Consider the following 22311-nt stretch of genomic DNA (forward strand, 5'->3'; position numbering starts at 1 on the left):
AGGAGGAGGTGATAGGCAGGTGAGGAGAAGAGGTAAAAGGCCAGAGTGAGGAATAGAAGGGGGAGGGAAAAATTACCAGATGGAGAAATCAAAGTTGATGCATCAGGTTGGAGGCTGTCTAGACAGAATGAGGTGTTGCTCTTCCACCCTGAGAGTGGCCTCATCGTGGCAGAAGAGACAGTTTTGTAAAGCTTTCTCAAACAGTCTGGTCAAATTGTGTATTGAATATTGTGTGCAGTTCTGGTCACCTATCTATCAATAATCTATCGATAAGATTGAAAGGGTGCAGAGAAGATTTACAAGGGTGTTGTCAGGACTTGAGGACCTGGGTTATAGGGAGAGGTTAAATAGGTTAGGACTTTATTTCCTGGAGCATAGGAGAATGAGGGGAGATTTTATGGAGGTAGACAAAATTATGAAGGGTATAGATAGAGTAAATACAAGCAGGCTTTTTCACTAAGGTTAGGTGAGACTAGAACTAGAGGTCATAAGTTACAGGTGAATGTGATATTTAAGGAGAACTTCTGCACTCAGAAGTGGAGAGAGTGTGGAATAAGCTACCTGCAGGAGTGGTGGATACAGATTTGATTTCAACATTTCATGGAAATTTGGATAGGGGTATGGAGGGTTATAGTCTGGGTGTGGGTCAATGGGACTAGGCAGAATTCAATACATATTTTTGTTTTTGTATTTTGCCTGTTTTTGTGCTGTGGTGTTCTATGACTCTAAGAAATTTGTGGTTTCTCCTTTAATCCCAGATTCCTGTGCTGTGTGTTAAATGAACCAATCGGTTGCCGATTCAAAAGTGGCAGGTTCAACTTAGTTGCAGTGATGGCAGAGATTGTCCATTTGCAGACATTAATCTCAATCCCCAAAGAGTTTTGACAAACGGTGTGGTGATCCTCTCCATGTGGAGAGGTTGACTGTGTGAGCAGCTTATTACAATGGGATCTCCACCTCTACAACAGTAACCACTTTTCCATAATTACTCTTTGATCTGAGATAATCCTGTGGCTGCAAATGATCAAAATCGGATTTCCTATCATTGACATTTGTTGTTTTATGGCAGCAGTACGTTGCAATACATAAAATGCATTATAAATAAGATACAAAATACACTTTTTTAAAATTAAGTAGGTGCATAAAGAGAACAAAAAATTTAGTGAGGTCGAGTTCATGGATTCATTGGCATTCAGAAATCTGATAGCGGAGGGGAAGAAGCTATCGTTGGGCCCCTATACCACCTCCTTGATGGTAGCAATAAGAAGAGGGATGTCCTGGGTGATGGAGATACTTAATGTGGATTCCAGCTTTTTGAAGATGTCCTCGATGGTGCCCATGATGGAGTCAGCCGAGTCTACAACCCTCTGATCCTGTGCAGTGGCCCTTCCATACCAGTCGGTGATGCAACCAGCTCTCCACTGTATCTCTGTAGAAATGTTCTGGTGTCTTTGATGATATATTATATCTCCTCATATCCTAATGAAATCTAGCTCTTGGCATCAATATGCTGGACCCAGGATAGATCTTCAGGGATGTTGACACCCAGCTACGTGAAACTGCTCACCCTTTCCACTGCTGACCCCCTCAATAAGGACTGGTGCGTGCTCCCTCCAATACCCCAATGAGAAATTTGTCGCCTGGTGACAGCATTACATTGCAAAGACAAGACAAAATGACTGGAAATGACAAAATAACCAGTGCAAAGTGTAGAGTTAGTGTTTGTGGACCATTTGATGGAAGGGAAGAAGCTGTTCTTGTTTCATCGAGTGTGGATCCTGCACCACCGCAGATAGAAACAAGTAAGCATGCCCCAGAAGGTGAGGGTCATTAACGATGGACACCACCTTCTCTTGAAAGTGTCCTCAATGGTATGGAGGTTTGTGCCCATGGTGAGGCTGGCTGAGTCTTCAAAATTGTGCAGTCTCTTGCATTGGATCTTATTAAAATGTGGGTTGTAGAACAATGCAGAACAGTGGGAGATCATTCTGCCCATGCTGGTTCCTTGGAAGGAACAGCTAATCAGATGTTGCTTGCCTGCTCTTTCCCTTCATGCCTCTCTGACATGGTGTCATGACAACAACCTTCACTTTGATTATCAACAAAGCCAAAGAGCTGATGGTCGATTTCAGGAAGGGTGGGGGTGAATGCTCCTGTCTACATCAGTGATGCTGAGATGGAGGGTGGAGAGCCTCAAGTTCTCAGAGTGAATAGCTTGTTCCAGTCCAATCACAGACACCATGGCCAAGAAAAGTCCATCAGCACCTCAACCCCCTCAGGTGGCTGAAGAAATTTGGCAAGTCACTAATTGAGTCATAGAAAGCATCCTATCTGGGTAGATCATGGCCTTGGTAATGGCAACACTGCTCTGCTCATGACTGCAAGAAACCCCACAGAACTGTGGACACAGATCAGCACATCATGGAAACCAGCCTCTCCTCCAAGGACTCTCTCTACTTCCCACTGCCTCAGCTAGCACAACCAAAGATCCCTCCCACCCTGAATTTTCTCTCTTGCTCCCTCTCCCATCAGACAGAAGATACAAAAACTTGAAAGTACAAACCCCGGCAGGCTCAAGAACAGCCTCGCTCCCATTTTATTGACTGGTACCTTAGTACAATCAGCTGGACTCTTAACCAAATAGTCTACCTTGTTCTGGTCTATAGCTCATTGTCTACTTGTATTCAGTAACATTTCTGTATTGTTTTCCCTTGTGTTGAGGGGGGCATACATAGCAAAGACTTTTACAGTAATGTAACAATGATGCTTCTCCCACCCAGCCCCTAGATTTCACTCAGTGGCACAGAGTGCTTCCCTGCCTCTTCTCAACAACTCTATTCCTTCAGAGCAAACACGAGGGAATCTGCAGATGCTGGAAATTCAAACAACACACACAGTCCTGACGGAGGGTCTCGGCCCGAAACGTCGACAGTGCTTCTCCTTATAGATGCTGCCTGGCCTGCTGTGTTCCACCAGCATTTTGTGTGTGTTGTTTCTATTCCTTCAGATTTTCTTCATTTGTCATATGCTCTTTAAAACAACAAAACATACAGTGAATTACAGCATTTGCGTCAAATCAAATCAGTGAGGGTTATGCTGGGCAGCTTGCAAGTCACACCAGGCTTATGGCGTGACATAACATGCCCACAACTCACTAACCCTAACCATTCATCTTTAGAATGTGTGGTACAAACCCGCACGGTCACAGGGAGAACGTAAAAACTCCTTACACACAGACAGGATTGAACCCCCGATCCGTGATGGAGTGTTGCGTAGTGTCCTGCTCTCATAACATAGAACTGTACAGTACAGAACAGCCCATGGAGTCTGTGCCAAACGTGATTCAAAACTAAATTTTCCTCTGCCTGCGCATGATTCACATCCCTAAACTCCCTGTGAGTTCATAGGTCTAACTGCCTCCGAAATATCAGTCATAACTGCTTCTACCTTTACCCCTGGAGCCCTTTCCTGCATATCCTCCTTGAACTTTGCCCCTCTCACCCTAAGTGCATGCCCTCTGGTATTAGAGGTAACTTATATTGGGGAAAGAGATACTGCCGAGGTATCTTTCCAGAATTATTTCAGATTTTATTAATTGAAACCTTCCCTTCTGCAGCCATTGATAGAACTTAAACTCAGATCATTGGTGCAAATGTCTGATCAGTAACTAAAACATTTGTTTTCAAACTCAAACCATTGGTCACCATTCTGAGGAGATCTGCCAGGCAGGGCTGATGAGAACTTTCTTCACCCTGAAGGTAGCGACTCTTTGGAATTTCCTGCCCAAGAGGACTGTGTAGTCTCAATGACTGGTCTATTCAAGGCACAGATAAATTTTTAAATATCAAGAGAATTGGACTCCGATGTCAGTGCAGGAACATGGCACTATGGTATAAATGCCAGCCACAAGCTTATTAAATGGTAGAACAAGTAGGAGGCGTAATGTTCCTCATGACCATTGTAACATCTCAAAATTAAACAACTTTTGACAATAAACATCTAGTTCCCTGCACACATTTGTTAATGTACTGTCCCTATACCTCTATATGTGATACTGAGGCTTTATAAGGCATTGGTCAGACCAGGCTTGGACTATTGTGAGCAGCCTTGGACCCTTACCCAGTAAAGTTGTACTGGCACTGGTGAGGGTCCGGAGGAGATTTATGAGAATGATTCTAGGAATGAAAATGTTAACATATGAGAATGGTTGGTTGCCTTGGGCCTGTACTCACTGAAATTTAGAAGAATAAGAGGGGATCTCATTGAAACCTATTGAATATTGAAAGGCTTATCTAAGAGTGGATATGGAGAAGATGCTTTCTATCGTGGGGGAGTCTAAGACCGGGGGCTCAGCCTTGGAATAGAAGAATGTCCCTTTAGAACAGATGAGGAGGAATTTCTTTAGCCAGAGGGTGATGAATCTGTGGAATTCATTGCCACAGACAGCTATGGAGGCCAAGTCACTGGGTATATTTAAAGTAGATATTGATAGATTCTTGATTAGTAAGGGCATTCAAGTTAATGAGGAAAAGACAGGAGAACGGGGTTGAGAGAGATACTAAATCATCAATGGTGGAATGGAAGAACAGACTCAAGTTGAATATCTGGGGTCTTATTCATAAGGTAGCTATTTTGTGTAGAGAATCCTTCTCTCATTCCACCCACTGATAGTCATACAGCACAGAAACTGGCCCAAATTGACCATGCCAACCAGGATGTCCTTCGAAGCTTGTCACATGTGCTAATGTTTGGCCCATATCCTTCTCAACCTTTCCAATCCATGTACCTGTCCAAATGTCTTTTGAAAGTTGTTATTGTACCTGCCTCACTCAACCATTTCCTTTGACAGCTCATTCTTTATACTGACCACCCTCTGTGCAAAATAGTTGCCCTTTAAAATTCCTGTTTAAATCTTTCCCCTCTCACCTTAACCTAGTTCTTGATTTGCCAACCCTGAGGGGGTTGGAGGAAACAGGGTCTATTCACCTTTAATCAATGTCCCTCAAGATTTATTACATTTCTGAATTCATCTCAGTCTCCTACACTCCAAAGAAATGTCATAGTCCGTCCAATCTCTCCCTACATCACGGTATCTCAAGTCCTGGCAATATCATTATAAATCATTTCTGCACTCTTTACAATTTAGTATTATATCCAGAACCAGATTTAGTATCACTGGCATATGTGGTGAAATTTGCTGTTTTGCAGCAGCAGTATATTGAAATATTCTATTTTACAGTTTTTAATTACATAATATATAAATTAAGTAATGCAAAAGTGAGCAAAATATGGTGTCCTTATTTATTTTCTATGAAAGGTTATCATGTACATTTATCCATTAAGAGATTCATTTGCCATTTATAGACCCATAATGCACATCTTGGAGAGCAGTAAACACAAGAGATTCTGCAGTTGCTGGAAATCCAGAGTAACACACACAAAATGCTGGAGGAACTCAGCAGGTCAGTCGGCATCTATGGAGAGAAATAAATAGTCGATGTTTCAGGCCAAGACCCTTCTTCAGGACCAGTTGAAATAAAAACAGAAAATGTTAGAAACACTCAGCAGCTTTGGCAGGACATGTGGAGAGATTTTTTAAAAAACAGTAAATTCGAGTTGAAAACTCTTCAAAACTGGGGGAAATGTCTAGTCCCACCCTGCCAGGGCCTCCACAGGTACTGCCTGACCTGCTGAGTTCCTCCAGTGTTGTTCCTGATAACAGAACTGACAATCTCTTGTGCCTCCCTCCAGAAAATCTCTCCTTACACAGTAATGGACTGTTTTCACATGAACTGCTTCTTCTCTCAGATGCCGACTGACCTCCTGAGCAGTTCGAGCATTCTGTGTTTGTTTCAGGTATTCAGCATCTGCAGTATTATATTTTGGATTTTAGATTCCTTGTAGTTGATTAAGTGGATTTTAAATTCCATGTACTTCATTCATTTTTTCCTCCAGACATTGAGCTGATAAGTCTATGATTTGATTCATCTGAGTTCATTTGAATCTGAAACTAAAGCTTAATAAGGCATTTGTCAGACCACACGTGGAGCATTGTAAGCATTTTGGGGCCCCTATCTGAGAAAAGATGTGTTGTCATTGGAGATGGTCCAGAGGAGGTTCATGAGAATAAAATTATTAATATTTGAGGGGTGTTTGATGACTCTGGGTCTGTACTCACTGGAGTTTAGAAGAATGGGGGTGCAGTGGGGAGTATAGGTTTCAATTAGATTCCCATCGAATATTGAAAGGTCTAGAGACAGTGGATGTGGAGAGATGTTCCCTGTATTGAGGAAGTCTAGAACCAGAGGGATGCAGCCTCAGAATAGAGGGATGTCCACAGAGAACAGAGATGAAGGACAATTTGTTCAGCCAGAGTGGCAAATCTGCAGAATTCATTACGACAGACTGCTGTGGAGGCCACGTCATTGGGTATAGTCAAAGCAAAGGTTGATAGGTCCTCCATTAGTCGGCCATGATGGAATAGACCAATGGGCCAAGTGGCCTAATTCTGCTCACATATCTTGTGAATTAATTAAGCACATACCAGAATTCCTCTTTACTGTACTTTTACAATTGTAAAAAGTAATAAATCAGGTTCAGTAAAAGGCTCTGATGGGTGGAATAACAAGCATCTCGGACAGAAAGAGACACAACAAAGACATTAAGATGGCTGACGTTTAACAATTACATTTGTACAGCAAAGAAACAGGCCATTCATCCCACCATGTCAATGCTGACCATTGTTAACCTGCAGCAGGACCATACCCTTCTAAACTTTAGCAATTCAAGCACTTGTCCTTGCATGTGGAGGGAGTCTGTCTCCAGCACCCACTCAGGGAGTGCGTTCCAGATTCCAACTACTCTCTGGGTGGGGAGAAAGGTTCCCTCCCCCATTCAGTTTCATTCCAAACTTCCCAACTTAACCCTATGCCTTCGTGTCTTAGACACACCCAGAATGGGAAAAGGATTCATTACCTATGCTACCCCGTAAGATCCACCCTCCAAGAAAAATAAATCCCATCCATTCTCTTGCCCCTTGGAAGTGATTGGCAAGATGGCACACAGCCCACAAAGATAAACTTTATTTGTCACATGCAAATCAGAACATTTGTGTTTACAGCCAACACAGACCAGGGATGTGCTGCAGGCAGCCTACAAGTGCCAATGCAACATGCCCACAACTTACCAACCCTAACCCACATGGTGACAGGGAGAACATGCAAGATCCTTACTGACGCTGTAATAACACTTCCCTAACTGCTAAAACTGCTGTTGAAAACAGAACGTACTGGAAAATCCATTCCGTGACCAAAAATCAATTCCACTCCGTAACTTGTCCACTATGATCACAACTTTAGCACCCTGATTCCAAGGTAAAAGGGCATTCATGTCTGGCAGGTACACCGTCATGGCAGAGTTGTACCAAGTTTTGTTTGTCTCCTTCGGAGATCTCGAAGTACATGATACCATAAGACACAGCAGCAGAATTTGGCCTATCCTGGCTCCACCATTTTCCCTCTCAGCCCCAATCTCCTGCCTTTCATGCCCTGACTAATCAAGAATCTACCCAACCTCTGCAGCTGCCTGTGGCAACAAGTTCCACAGATTCACCACTTTGAGATGCATCTTCTTGCAGACAGTCACAAAACAAAGGGACATAATGGAACCCACTAAAAAAACCTGCACAACAAAGCCGATTGAACACCTAATGTATGGGGATAAAAAACAAATTGTCAGTGAATGACACACAGTTCCTGAACACGAGTCCAGCCCCACAAACCCAGATCAGTACTGCAACCAGTCCAGGAGCCCAATGGCTGCAGACCACAGCTGCACAGTCAGTTTATTAAGTAAAGACTCCCAGCTTTAATCCACAAATCATTAACTCTTTCTCTTCTCACAAGAGCGACCTGACCTACTGAGCATCTCCAGTATTTTCCATTTTTGTTTCAGGTTCTCAGAGCACACAAGCAGGCCCTTCAGCCCATCAACCATTTACTTACCATGTTGTTCAATACCTTTTAAGTGGTTGCCTAACCATCTTTTAAAGAAACACAGAGGTGCAGACCACATGAGTTACCCAACATAAAATCAATGTAACACAGATGAAGACAAAGTAACAAGGAAAATCTGAAATAAATTTGATAAAAATATTTGAAATAAAGTTGATTCTAAATCTAGAATTTTGTTTAGAAGTTGATCAAATCATCTGAAATATAATACCATGAGACACAAGAGCAGAAATAGTCCATTTAGCCTGTCATTGTGATTGGTCCACCATTCCATCATGGCTGATTTGCTTCCCCTCTCAACCCCTTTCCCCTGCCTTCTCCCTGCAACCTTTGACACCCTGACTAATCAGGAACCTATCAAACTCCACTTTAAATATGCCCAGAGACTTGGCCTCCACAATGAATCCCACAGATTCACCACAGTTCAGCTAAAGAAATTCCTCCTCACCCCTGTTCCAAAGGGACCTCCTTCTATTCTGGTCCAAGACTCCTGCGCTATAGGAAACATCCTCTCCACATCCACTCTATCTAGGTCTCGTGATATTTGATAGATTTCAATGAGATTCCCCCCACCCCCCATTCTTCTAAACTCCAGTGAGTACAACCCCAGAGCCATCAAAGGCTCCTCATACATTAACCCTTTCTTTCTGAACCCCCTCTGGGTCCTCCAATGCCAGCACATAAGGGACTCAAAAAGATTATTTTTCATTATTTTGAGATACAGTGGGGAACAAGCTTTTCCAGCCCAATGAACTGCACCATACAGCAACCTCTCTATTTAACCCTCACCAAATCTCAGGACAATTTACAATGAACAATTAACTTAACTTAATTAACTTAATAGTAGGTCTTTGGACTGTGGGAGGAAACCAGAGAACCAGGTGGAAAGCCATGCACTCACAGGAAGGACATCCAGACTTCTTACTGACAGCACCAGAACTGAGTCCTGAAATCCATTGCCCTGAGCTGTAATAGTGTCACACTAAATACTATGCTACCACAGTGACTCAATTTCTCACAATTCTCCAAGTGCAGTCTGACCAATCTCTTATAAAGCCTGACGATTACATCCTTGCTACTCACTGAACAAGTCTGATGGCATCTTACAGTTCCTTTCCTTTTTTTTCTCCAAAGTTTCTTTGTGCCTTGTTGAATATAACACTTGAAGGTTTATAATGAGAATTTCAGTCTGCAGTGTGTGATTAGTAGCTGCTTTTTATATACACTTATATATAAAAGATGTAAAGATTCAGGAAGGTTATTCATAGCTTCTTGATTGCACCTAATTGCAGCAGCTAATCAGGCTTGATAGACAATTAAAGACCAGGGCACCCACTTGAAATGGAAATGATGAAGGAGGGGAGAGATGTCTGCATTATCCAGCAGTTAGAGGGATTTGCATAAAGTATATTTAAGAGTGTATTTTTTTTGGAAGTATTTAACAGCTGCTAGCCATCAGGTGTAAGTGGAGTGAATACATCAATAGCTTGAAGTGGAACCATTTTTATGCATCAGTATGACAGGCTTCCAATTAGCTACACTTTGGCTTTCATTCAGGTTATTAATCCTTGTTATGCAATGTATTAATTGGAGTGATTAAAATCAGGAGCAGTGAGGGACCAAATTGCATAGATCTCTGAAAAGAGAGAAAAGTTTTTGATATTTGATTCTCAGTTAACGGTTCCAACTGTAGATACCATTGTGCAAAAAGGCCCCAGCATGGAGCCTACAATGGAACATATAACATAATGCATAGAACAGACCCTTCAGCCCACAATGTTGTGCTGACATAAGATCAGTCTAACTCTTCCCTAGTACCTAGCCCTCCATCTTTTTTCTTTATGCTCCTATCTAAGAGTCTTTTAAATGCCCCTAATGTAGCTGACTCTACTGCCACCCCTAGCAGTGAGTTCCACACACCCACCATTCTCTGTATAAACCAACCTACGTCTTTCCTCCAATTACGTCGCCTTGTATTAGGCATATTGGCCCTGGGAAAAAGGCACTGGTTATCCACTATGCTAATATTTCTTACCATCTTATATGTAACACTGCAGAATTATCCCTCTCAACCCCATTCTCCTGCCTTCTCCCCATACACTTTGAAGCTTTTATTAATCAAGCACCTATCAACCTCCACTTTAAATATACCCAGACCTGGCCTTCACAGCAATGAATTCCACAGCTTCACCACCCACTGGTCAAAGAAATTCCTCATCACTTCTGTTCTAAATAGATGTCCCTCTACTTTGAGGCAGTGTCCTCTGGTCTTAGTCTCCCCCATTATAAGAAATATCCTCTCCACATTCACTCTGTCTGGGCCTTTCAATATTCAATACATTTCACTGAGATTCCCTCTCATTGTTCTAAATTCCAGTGTGTTCAGGCCAAAGCCATCAAATGCTCCTCATGTTAACCCATTCATTCCTGGAATCATTCTCATGAATCTCCTTGGGACTTTTTCTAACGCCAGTACATCTTTTCTTAGATAAGGGGCCCAAAACTGCTCACAATACTCCCAGGGCAGTCTGACCAATGCTCCATAAAATCCCTGGAATACATCCTCACTTTTATATTCTAGTCCTCTCTGAATGCAAATATTGCATTTGCCTTCCTTACCACCAACTCAGCCTGCAAGTAACCTGCTTGAGGACTCCCAAGTCCCTTTGCACCTATGATTTTTGAAATTTCTCCCTTTTTAGTAAACAGTCTATGCCTTTAAACCTTCTACTGAACTGCATGACCATATACCTCTCCACACTATATTCCATTTGCCTCTTCTTTGCACATTCTCCCAGTCTGTCTAAGTTCTTCTGCAGCCAGACAACTGAACTCCCTGCCACCACCCAGGTGTCATCACCTATGCAGCGTCAGTAGCATTATATTGTTTACTTTTTGACTTGAGCCATAAATGCACCTTCAGCTAAAGTAGTGGTGGAGTTGGTGGGTGGAAATGTTGGTCAACCTTACTGCTTCAGGAAAGCAATGGTTTTTGAATCTGGTGGTCCTGGCGTAGGCTCCTTTCTGACAGGAGTGGGACCAACAGTCCATGAGCTGGGTGGTTGGGATCCTTCATGATGTTACTGGCCCTTTTCAAGTACCCTCTTGTGTATATACATCCTTAATGGCGTGTAGATGTGTTATGCATTTTTGACTACCCGACGTAGAGCCTCCCTCATAGTGCAGTTTCTGTACCAAGCAGTGATGCGGTTTCTCGGGATATTCTCTCCAGAACATGCGTAGGAGAATGGATGTGCAAAGTCCAGCTTTCTTCTGCCTCCTCAGAAAGTAGAGGTATCGATGAGCTTTCCTGGCTGCGTAGGATGTGCACGTGAGAGGTTGTGTGGGATGTGCACACCCAGGAGTCTGAAACTGCTTGCAGTTTCCACTGCTGAGTCTGGGCATTGTGTGTGAGTTATATGTACTGTCTTATACACCTTGGTCTGGAGGAACATTGTTTCGTTTTGTGGCATACGTGTATATAGTTGAATCACAATAAACTTAAACTTGAACCTCGGGCCATCATCAGGCAGGCACTGGAGGAGATGAGCACCGTAATCGTTGGTCACAAAACAGCCTTCCTTGTCATGGTGGGGGATTTCAATCAAGCCAGCTTGAAGAAGTCTCTGAATAACTACCCCAGTATGTCACCTGTGGAACCAAAGGAGCCAATGCACTTGACCATTACACCACCAACAAGAATGTTGACTGTGCCATCCCATGCCTGCACTTTGGAAAGTCCAATCATCTGGCTGTACTTCCACTCCCAGCGTATAGGCAGAGACTAAAGACTGCAGCACCAATGGTGAGGACCAAGAAAGTATGGTCAAAGGAGGACTGCTTTGAGTCAGTGGACTAAATGATTTCAGGGATTCATCTTCGGATCTGACTGTTGTCACCGACTTCATCAAGATGTATGGATAAGTTTGTGCCTTCAAATCCGTACCAGATATATCCAAACCAAAAGCCAGGAGATTTGTACCCTGCTGGGGGCTAGATCTGTGGCATTCAAGCCTGGTAACCCAGAACTATCCAAGAAGTCCAGGTACCTATGGAAGGCTATCTTTAGGGTGAATATCGATTGACGATAGAGATTGAATTGGATGTACGTCAGCTCTGACAGAGTTTGCAAGCCATTACTTCCTACAAAGCAAAACCCAACATTGTGAATGCAGATGGTTCACTCCCAGCTGATCTCAATGCCTTTTATGCACGCTTTGTAAGGGAGTATCTAACTACACCTGTGCAAATCTCTGCAGCATCTGATAACCCTGTAATCTCTGTCTCAGAGGCTGAAGTCAGAACATCTTTCAAGAGGGTTAACCTTCACAAGGCATCAGGCCCCAATGGTGTACCTGGTGGGGCTCTGAAAACCTGTGCCAACCAAATGGCAGGAGTGTTCAAGGACATCTTCAACCTCTCACTGCTGCAGTCGGAGAAGAGCAAGGTGAGCTACCTCAATGACTATTGCCCAGAGCACTCACGTCTACTTTGATGAAGTGCTTTAAGAGGTTGGTCATGGCTAGAATCAACTCCTGCCTAAACAATGCCCTGGACCTGTTGCAATTTGCCTGTCATGTGGAAGCTAACTCACTGGCTGTCCACCTGGACAATAGTGATATTTAAGTCGGGCTATAGGCTACAGCTCAGTACTCAACCCAATCATACCTTCAGTTCTAATCAACAAGCTCCAAAACCTGGGCCTCTGTACCTCTCTCTGCAACTGGATCCTTGAATTCCTCACTGGGAGACCACACCCTAGGTGGATCAGAAATAACACCTCCTCCTCGCTGACAATCAACACTGGTGCACCTCAAGGATATGTGCTTAGTCCACTGCTCTACTCTCTCTGCACTGATGGCTGTGTGGCTAGGCACAGCTCAGACGCCATCTATAAATTTGCCAACAACACAACTGCTGCCAGCAGAATTTCAGATGTTGACGAGCGAGAAGGCGTACAGGAGTGAGCTAGGTCAGCCGGTTGAGTGGTGTTGCAGCAACAACCTGCACTCATCATCAGTGAGACCAAGGAATTGACTGTGGGCTTCAGGAAGGGCAAGTCGAAGGAAGACACACCAGTCTTCATCGAGGGATCAGAAGTGGAAAGGGTCAGCAGTTTCAACTTCCATGGTGTCAGCATCTCTGAGCATCTATCCTGGACCCAACATATTGATGTAATTACAAAGGAGGTGTGACAGCAGCTACATGTCCGATGTTTTACGTTTTATTCTGGGGAATCTTTTCCATACAAAAATCAATGGAACTATAGTATTGCACTTTCATTTGCGATGAGGATTGGGATCTTCGGGGGGAGAGGGGTGTTGGGAAAACAGAACCTTATACTTCATTTGAGATGAAAATGTTCCATGTCACTGACACTACACAGTGAGTTACAACTTGCTGGCAAGATCTATGCACAGTTCATTTTCCACGGTCTGCTGGTTAACTGGAAGTAATGTAGGCCAAATTGTTCCTGACACTGGCTCCTTCCCTGGTGTAATTCACTTGATGTATAGACTAGGAATCACAATATGTTAAATAAATTACTCCACTACCAAGAGATCTTTGGTGTAATATAGCGTATCACACGATGCAGTATAAAACTAGCCAGGGACAGTCCATTAACTGAAAGATGGAACGGAGAAATGGAAAAGCTGCAGTTCTTTTACACAGAGCAGCACACAAAATGCTGGAGGAACTCAGCAGGTCAGGCAGCATCTACAGAGAGGAACAAAGAGTCAAAGTTTTGGGCCAAGACATTTCCATGTCCATCTGGGAGCCTTGATTTAACATCTCCTCCACCTGAGCCGAGACTTTGAAACCCCTCCGTACTGAAGTTTCAGATTCATGTATCACATATACAGTGAAATGCATTGTTTATATTAACAACAAAGTCATCTTAAAGATGTGGGCAAGTGTCACCACACATAGCGTCCCCATCAAGTTTAGTTGCACACAAGCTATCGAACGAAACAAACCAAACCCACATACCCAGGGTCACAGACCATCTCCCTCTCCACAGACACTGCCTGACCTCCTGAGCATGTGTTGGATTTTCACTCCAACATCTCATCACATTCCATTTCAGTAACATGCCCAAGATGATGGAGGAACTCAGTGGGTCAGGCAGCTTCTATGGAGGGAACCAGAGTCGATGTTTCAGGCCAAGACGCTGCATCAGCATCTTGCGTTTAGGTTCTGAACCACACATACGCACATACGGACGTGTCCATGCGTGGCCGCTGTGAGGCAGAATCCTATTGAGACACAAGTGTCAGCAGAGGCTGGAATCTGGAGCAACACACAGGAGCTCAGAGGAACCGGGCAGATCTGTGAAGTTGATGTTCTGGGTGGGGACCCTCCACGCTGGATACACGGCGATATGTACCCTCCATCAGAGCTCCCTCCATACATGTTGCCTGAAGTGTTGAGTTCCTCCAGCATTTTGTGCATGTGTGAGTCCCTTATGTCCCTTTTAAATCTCGCCTCCACCTGAAACCTTTCCCATTCTGTGTGTAAATGATGGTGTGCATTCAGCCTGTCTCCCTCATGATGTTATACAGTTCTCCAAGGTCACTCCAGCTTCCTGCTCTCCAATGAATAATATCCTAGTCAGGCCAACCCTTCCCAACAACTCAGACCTCAAGTCCTAGCAATATCCTGTAAATCTTCTCTGCGCTCTTTCCAGCTGAATGACAGCCTTCCAGCTAGATCAAGGGTACGGAGAGAGTGGAAGAGAAAAGAAACAGGGGTAGCATTTACCAGAAGCTGGGAAATTCAGTCAGAGGGTGGTAAGTGCCTGTATGTTTTTTTAAAAACACAGTGGTGTGATAAGCTGATAGAATGCACTGCCAGAGATGGTGGTGGAGGCAGTTACATCAGAGACTCTGCAAGCCTCTCTCTCTCGTTGGTGGGGGAGAGTTTGCTGACAATTCTCGAAACGAGAAAGCAACACCGTAAACTGTGCGACTTCTCTCTGTCCCATCGTTATGGAGAGAGAGCGAGAGCCTGTGGCATGTCACTTTGGTCGGGTGAATGCGAAGTCTTCCTGAACTGCAGATCATGGTCCCTCTTGTGGGCTTTGCTATCACTTGCTTGGAGCGTGGTGGGTGCTGGTGCTTTTTGCTAAAATAAAGTGGGGAGAGGGTTGCTGCTTGTGCGTGGGAGGGGGAGAAGGGGACTTTGGGGTTCTAACAATTCTAACAATTCATTCTTTGGGGTACTCCTGCTTTAGTGGATGTCCGTGAAGAGTAAGAATTTCAGGTTGTGTTTTTGTACATTTTCTGATATTAAATGGAACTATTGAACTATTGATATTTAGAGTTAGAGAGTCATAGAGCTCTGCAATACCAAAACAGGCTCTTCAGCCCATTTAATCCCTGCCAAGCTATTATTCAGCTAGTTACATTAACCCACATCTCGACCATAGCTCTCCATTCTCCTCTCATCCATGTCTTTATCCCAACTTCTCTTAAATGTTACAATCAAACCCCCATCCACTTCTTTTGCTTCAGTCTACACTCTCACCACCTTCTGAATGAAAAAGATAACCCTCAGGTTCCCGTTAAGCTTTTCACCTTTCACCCTTAACCCATGACCTCTAGTTTTAGTATCACTCAGCCTGCTTGTATTTACTTCAATCTATCCCACATAGTTTTGTTCTCTATCTAATCTCCTTTCATTCTCCAAAGAAACTCTTAGCCCTCCACCTCTCTTTCACCCACATGCCTCTCTATGTGGGAGGAGAGGTATAGATTGATCTTGAAGTAGGTTTAAGTAGATCACCATAACATTGTGAGCCTGTGTTGTTATGTTCACACTGTCAAGTTGTAGACTACCCAGGTGGAATGGAAGGTGCTGATCCTCTAATGCACGTTTAGTCTCAACTTGGCAGTGACCATTACCAATGCTGATGGATTCCTTTGTCTCTGATCTACTTACTCAATGGAACAGAAATTGTCAGCTGTTGGCGAGACCGATTAAACCCCAGGAGCTGGGAGATTGCCAGTTCCTCAGGAACAAAAGCTTAATCTTCAGGACAGAGCACCAGAAGAAAGTAGCCTGTTTATTTTTTGTTTTCATTGTTTTAAACCCATGCCAGGCTGAACTTCCCAGGTAGAGATGACAGGTTTCGTTCCCTGTGGGTCATTATTTTCAAAGTACCTCTGGCTCATACAATGCAATCACTATTAGAGTCATAGAGCAAACAAGCCCTTCAGCCCAACTCCTCCATGCCGGCCGGCTAAGGTGTGCACTTGAGCTACTCCCATTTGTCTAAAGATGGCTCACAGCCCTCTAGAGTTTTGCTGATAGGAAATAAGAGAGCAGATACCCTGTGGTAGATCAGATTTAAGGTTCTTTCTCTGTGTAATGTGCTGCTGGTGTCCCACAGTGCCAGTGACCCAGGTTCTATTCTGACTTCCAGCTCTCTCCATGTGGAGTTTGCATGTTCTGGTGTCAGTAATAACTGACACCAGAATTGCAGTCTTGAGATAATTAATAGACCCATCTGCCAGGGTCTTGCTACTAATCCCAAATCTAGTAATGAAATCTCCCTCTACTTCAATACCTTTATCGCTCCCGGGGTACAGTCAATGTTAAAGTGAAATTTATTATCCAAGTATGTATTGTACATGTCACCAAATACTACCTTTAGATCAGTTTCCTGCAGGTATTTTTTCAGAAAAATAAACAATTTATCGAAAACTGTACATAAAGGCAAAAGAAATGTGCAAAAGAAAACAAATTGTACAAATAAATCAATGAATAATACTGAGAACATGAGTTGTTGAGAAGGTGAGTCCATTGGTTGTGGAATCAGTTCAGAGTTGAGGTGAGTGAAGTTATCCACTCTGGTTCAGGAGCCTGATGGCTGTCGGGTAATCACTGTTTCTGAACCTCGTGCTGTGGAACCTAAGACTCCCGTACCCCTTCCTAACGGTAGTGGGTTTGCGTGGAAACCAGAAAACTACAACCTTAAGATATTGGAGCAGGATTAGACTCATCGACCAATCCTTTTCTGCCATTCCTTTTCTTTCTCAACCCCATTCTCCTGTTTTCTCCCTATAACCCCTATCCTGTTACCAATCAAGAACCTATCAAACTTTTCAGCCAATGACTTGGCCTCCACAGCCATCTGCGACAATGAATTCCACAGATTCACCACCCTCTGGCTGAAGAAATCCCTCCTCATTTCATTTCAAAGGGGCATCCCTTCATTTTTAAACTGTGCCCATAGAGCCTAGACTCACCTATTATTGGAAGCATCTTCTCCACGTCTACTCTGTGTGCATCAGATACTTATTTATCTCATATACATTGAAATATATAGTGAAATGTGCTGTTTGCATTAACAACCATCACAACCTAAGGATGTGCTTGGGGAAGCCCATAATTGTTGCCACACATTCCAACACTACCCGAGCTTAGCAATGCTCAGCGTTAAAACACAGAACACAACAGCAATACCAGCATCTTTGTAGACACAGGCACAGATACTTCAGCCTCAAATCTTCTTGACTTCTGATTGACGATGGAACTGCAACCTTTGGTATCGACGAAGGGATCACAATCTCCAGGCCTCAAATTCCATGCTCACCAACTGACCAGCTCTCATGCCTCCTGCTCGCACAGATGTCCAGTCCCAGTGCCCAACAACCTGGGTTGGCCTGATATCCACAAATGTCCTTTGTCACATGCCCATATTGCTGGTCTTCAACCATGGAGCATAGGTTACACTCTGGCCTGACCTCCAACTTCTGTGTGAAATTTAAATCCCCCACATCACTGTTTCTAAACCCCAACCTGACCCCTAACTCCCCTCACAGTACTCAAATCTATCTCTACATATCTAAAGCAGAATGAAGCATGAGCCCTGATCTCAGTGATCTTTGTAGCTCAATGCCATCTTGACCGGCACAGCAAAGATGTTTTAAAAAGCTGAACATTAAGGGTTAAGGGAAACTGACGCTGAAGGAGGCTCAGAGCAGATCAGCCATGATCATGAAGCTGTGGATAATCGGAGGGTCATTGTACGTTACAACAGGGCATTGACAGGATGCAGAGCTGGGCTAAGAAGTGGCAGATGGAGTTCAACCAGGAAAAGTGTGAAGGGATTCACTTTGGATGCTCGAATTTGAATGCAGAATAGCTGGCTAATGGCAGGATTCTTAGCATTGTAGAGGAACAGAGAGATACCTCAAAGTTACCACACAACTTGATAAGGTGGCCAAGAAGGTAAATGGTGTGCTTACCTTCGTTAGTCAGGGAATTGAGCTCAAGGGCCATGAGGAGATGTTGTAGCTTTATAATTCTGGTTAGACCACACTTGGAATATTATGTTGAGTTCTGATCACCTCATTATAGGAAGGATGTGGAAGCTTTAGCAAGGGTGCAGAGGAGATTTACCAGGATGATGCCTGGATTAGAGAGGGTGCAGAGGAGATTTACCAGGATGCTGTCTGGATTAGAGAGGGTGCAGAGGAGATTTACCAGGATGCTGCCTGGATTAGAGAGGGTGCAGAGGAGATTTACCAGGATGATGCCTGGATTAGAGAGGGTGCAGAGGAGATTTACCAGGATGATGCCTGGATTAGAGAGGGTGCAGAGGAGATTGACCAGGAAGCTGCCTGGATTAGAGAGGGTGCAGAGGAGATTGACCAGGATGCTGCCTGGATTAGAGAGGGTGCAAAGGAGATTTACCAGGATGCTGTCTGGATTAGAGAGGGTGCAGAGGAGATTGACCAGGATGCTGTCTGGATTAGAGAGGGTGCAGAGGAGATTTACCAGGATGATGCCTGGATTAGAGAGGGTGCAGAGGAGATTTACCAGGATGATGCCTGGATTAGAGAGGGTGCAAAGGAGATTTACCAGGATGCTGTCTGGATTAGAGAGGGTGCAGAGGAGATTTACCAGGATGCTGACTGGATTAGAGAGGGTGCAGAGGAGATTTACCAGGATGCTGCCGGGATTAGAGAGGGTGCAGAGGAGATTGACCAGGATGCTGCCTGGATTAGAGAGGGTGCAGAGGAGATTTACCAGGATGCTGCCTGGATTAGAGAGGGTGCAGAGGAGATTTACCAGGATGATGCCTGGATTAGAGAGGGTGCAGAGGAGATTTACCAGGATGCTGCCTGGATTAGAGAGGGTGCAGAGGAGATTTACCAGGATGCTGCCTGGATTAGAGAGGGTGCAGAGGAGATTTACCAGGATGCTGTCTGGATTAGAGAACATGTATTCTCAGGATAGGTTGAGTGAGTCAGGGCTTTTCTCTTTGGGGTGAAGGAAGATGAGAGGTGATTTGAAAGAGGTGTACAAGGCGATAGAGGCATAGATAGAGTGGCCAGACTGACACTTTTTCCCAGGTCAGAAACGGCTATATAGTATAGCACAGCAGTATAATAGTTAGCATAACGCTTTACGGTGCCGGCGACTCAGGTTCAATTCTGCCGCTGCCTGTAAGTGGTCCCCGTGATCACATGGATTTTCTCCCAAATCCTAAAGACGTACTGGTTATGGTTAATTTGCCACATGGTGTAACTGGGCAGAGTAGACTCGTTGGGCCAGAAGAGCCTGTCACCATGCTGTGTTTCCAAATAAATAAAAATTCTGGTATGGACAGTGGGGGTGGCACTGCACAGGATCGAAGTGAGCTGCAGAAATTGTAGACTCACTCAGCTCTATCATGGGCACTAGCTTCCCCAGCATCCAGGAAAGCTTCAAACAACGATGCCTCAAAAAGGCGACATCCATCATTAAAACCCCCAGCATCCAGGACAGGCCCTCTTCTCATTGCTACCATCAGGAAGGAGGTACAGGAGCCTGAAGACTCACACTCAACGATTCAGGAACAACCTCTTCCCCTCCACCATCAGATTTCTGAATGGACATTGAACCCATGAATGCTACCTCACTACTTTATTTTTGCACTGAATATATACTTACTGTAGTTCATCATTTTTATTGTTGGGTGTTACAATGTACTGCTGCTGCATGACAAAAAATTTCATGGCATATGCCCGTGATATTAAACATTATTCTGATAAAATAAAAATAACTTTAAGGTGATTGGTGGAAAGTATAGGGGGGGATGTGAAGGATAGGCTTTTTCACAGGGAGTGGTGAGTGTGTAGAACACCCTGCCAGGCACATTAAGGACATTCAAGATGGACACATGAATGAAAGAAAATGGTAGGGATACCATGATGGCATAGCAGTTAGCACGCTTCTCTTACAGATTGGGGCAGAGTTCAAAGTTCAATTCTGACATCCTCTATAAGGAGCGTAAACATGCTCCTGGTGGAATGTATGAGCTTCCTCTGCGTGCTCCAGTTTCCTCCCACAGTCCATAGGTTAATTGGTCATTGTAAATTGTCCCATGATTAGGCTAGGGTTAAATCGAGGTTGATGGCGGCCTGGCTTGAAGGGCCAAAAGGGTCTATTCTGTGCTGAGAAATTTATAAAAATGGACAGCTGTGTAGGAGGAAATGTTTAGATTGATCTTAAGAGTTGCTTGAAAGGTTGGCACAACATCATGGGCCAAAGGGCCTGTGCTGTGCTGTGCTATTCCGTGATCTCTATCCAGGCCTTTCAGTATTAGGTAGGTTTCACTGAAATCCCCGCCCATCCCTCTGAACTCCACAACCGATCCTTGCTGATGTTTACTGTGGCACAGAGTGTTGAATGGTTATTAACCAAAGGCCCCATTTCCCTTCACCTGTATATTCGGAGATGCCGTATCAATACTCAATGAGCAGTCATTACTTCTGGTGCTCTGGGGCCTCAATACATCCTCAGCACCACTAAAGAGGATGATCTGGTTATCCTGGTGTTGCTTGTGGGAGGTAACCATGTAAAAATGATCAGGTACAATCACATTCCAAAAGGACTACCCTGGACTCAGCGACTGCGGGGAGCTTTGGAACATTGAGATGGTGAGATTAGTTACAATGATACACTTTAGTGACTCATGTTCTGAATATTATTTATTCATTATTGTTTTGTATGTGCATTTTCTTTCCTTTGCACATTGGTTGTTGGCCCATCTTTGTTTGTGATTTGTTCCACTGTGAATGCCTGCAAGAAAATGAATCTCAAGGTAATATATGGTGATGTATACATACTTTGATAATAGATTTAATTTGAACATGTGATGATGATAATAAACCAACTTCAATTTCAATTTCTCTTTAGGCTGGACGTCAAATTCAGCACTGTGCCACAAATGATAAGAGACAAGCGTCCTTGAAATACATCCACTCCCTTCAATTTCCTTTTGTAGATTTTATAAAGGTGGCTCTTACCTCTAACCTGGGGAATAATTAGTGCCGAAGAGGAAGAATAATTTGATCCGGTCTGTGCATTGACACGCACTCAGTTCTCCCCGTTTCAGATTCTGCTCATATACACCAGGGTGCAATGAAATCCCTTGCTGCAGAGTAGATATTATATTTATTATTGCTCTGTATACCAAATTTATATTTTTTTAATAGAAGCACTGTAGAAAACATCTGGATGCGTCACAGCTCTGTATGGCACCTGCTCTGTCTGTGAGCGCAGTAAACTACAGAGTTGTGGACACAACTCAACACATCACAGAAACCAGCCTCCCTCAGTCTCTGTTTCCCACTGCCTCAGCATCATCAGAGACCCTACCTATTCTCTCTTCTTCTGCCCCCCGCCTCCCATTGGGTAGAAGATATGAAAGCTTGTATCACCTGGCTTAAGGGTATCTTCTACCCCACCATTATCAGAACATTGAATAATTCCTCAGTATGATAAGGATTTGCAAGAACTCTGTATCCTTTGACTCCTATAATGTATCCTACGGCCATAAAGCACACCAATACCTCTAGTCCCTCAGGGGCTAAAGAAATTTGCATGTGCCTGTTGACCCTCACTAGTTTTAATTGATACAGCATCCTATCTGGATGCATCATGCCTCAGAACGGCAACTGCTTTGCTCGTCACCGCAACAAACTGCAGAGCGTCCTGGACGCAGCTCAAAGGATCACAGAAATTAGTCTCCATGAACTCTGTCACTGCCTCGGGAAAGCCAACAGCATCATCAAAGACCCCACCCACCCTGGCCATTCACTGGCAGATGATCTATGCCTCAGCAACATCTTCTTTGAGGGGGATGTTCTTTCAGGGGTTGGCGGCAGTAGTCAGGTCTGCGGTACCATGACTGGTTCTGAGGCTAAGAGGGGATGGTATCCCAAGGTAGTATATGGTGACATTGACATACTTTGATCTAAAATTTCCTTTGAACTTTGCATAGAGCCAAACAGGGCAATAATGA

The 22311-nt window shown here is 44.0% G+C and overlaps 1 protein-coding gene across 3 annotated transcripts in view; it reads right to left on the reverse strand.

Moving 5' to 3' along the window:
* Positions 1–22311, reverse strand: part of syt1a (synaptotagmin Ia) — a 750347-nt gene that overhangs the window by 674471 nt on the left and 53565 nt on the right. For 2 of the 3 annotated variants that reach the window (XM_059977571.1, XM_059977570.1), the window contains exon 2: positions 21314–21441. The exons of the other annotated variant lie outside the window; for it this stretch is intronic. The gene's annotated coding sequence lies outside the window, so the exon portion shown is untranslated. The remainder of the gene's footprint in view (positions 1–21313; positions 21442–22311) is intronic. 3 annotated transcript variants of the gene reach the window in all.

The sequence above is a fragment of the Hypanus sabinus genome, chromosome 8 (genome assembly GCF_030144855.1).
Source record: "Hypanus sabinus isolate sHypSab1 chromosome 8, sHypSab1.hap1, whole genome shotgun sequence".
In the NCBI taxonomy this organism is placed as follows: Eukaryota; Metazoa; Chordata; class Chondrichthyes; order Myliobatiformes; family Dasyatidae; genus Hypanus; species Hypanus sabinus.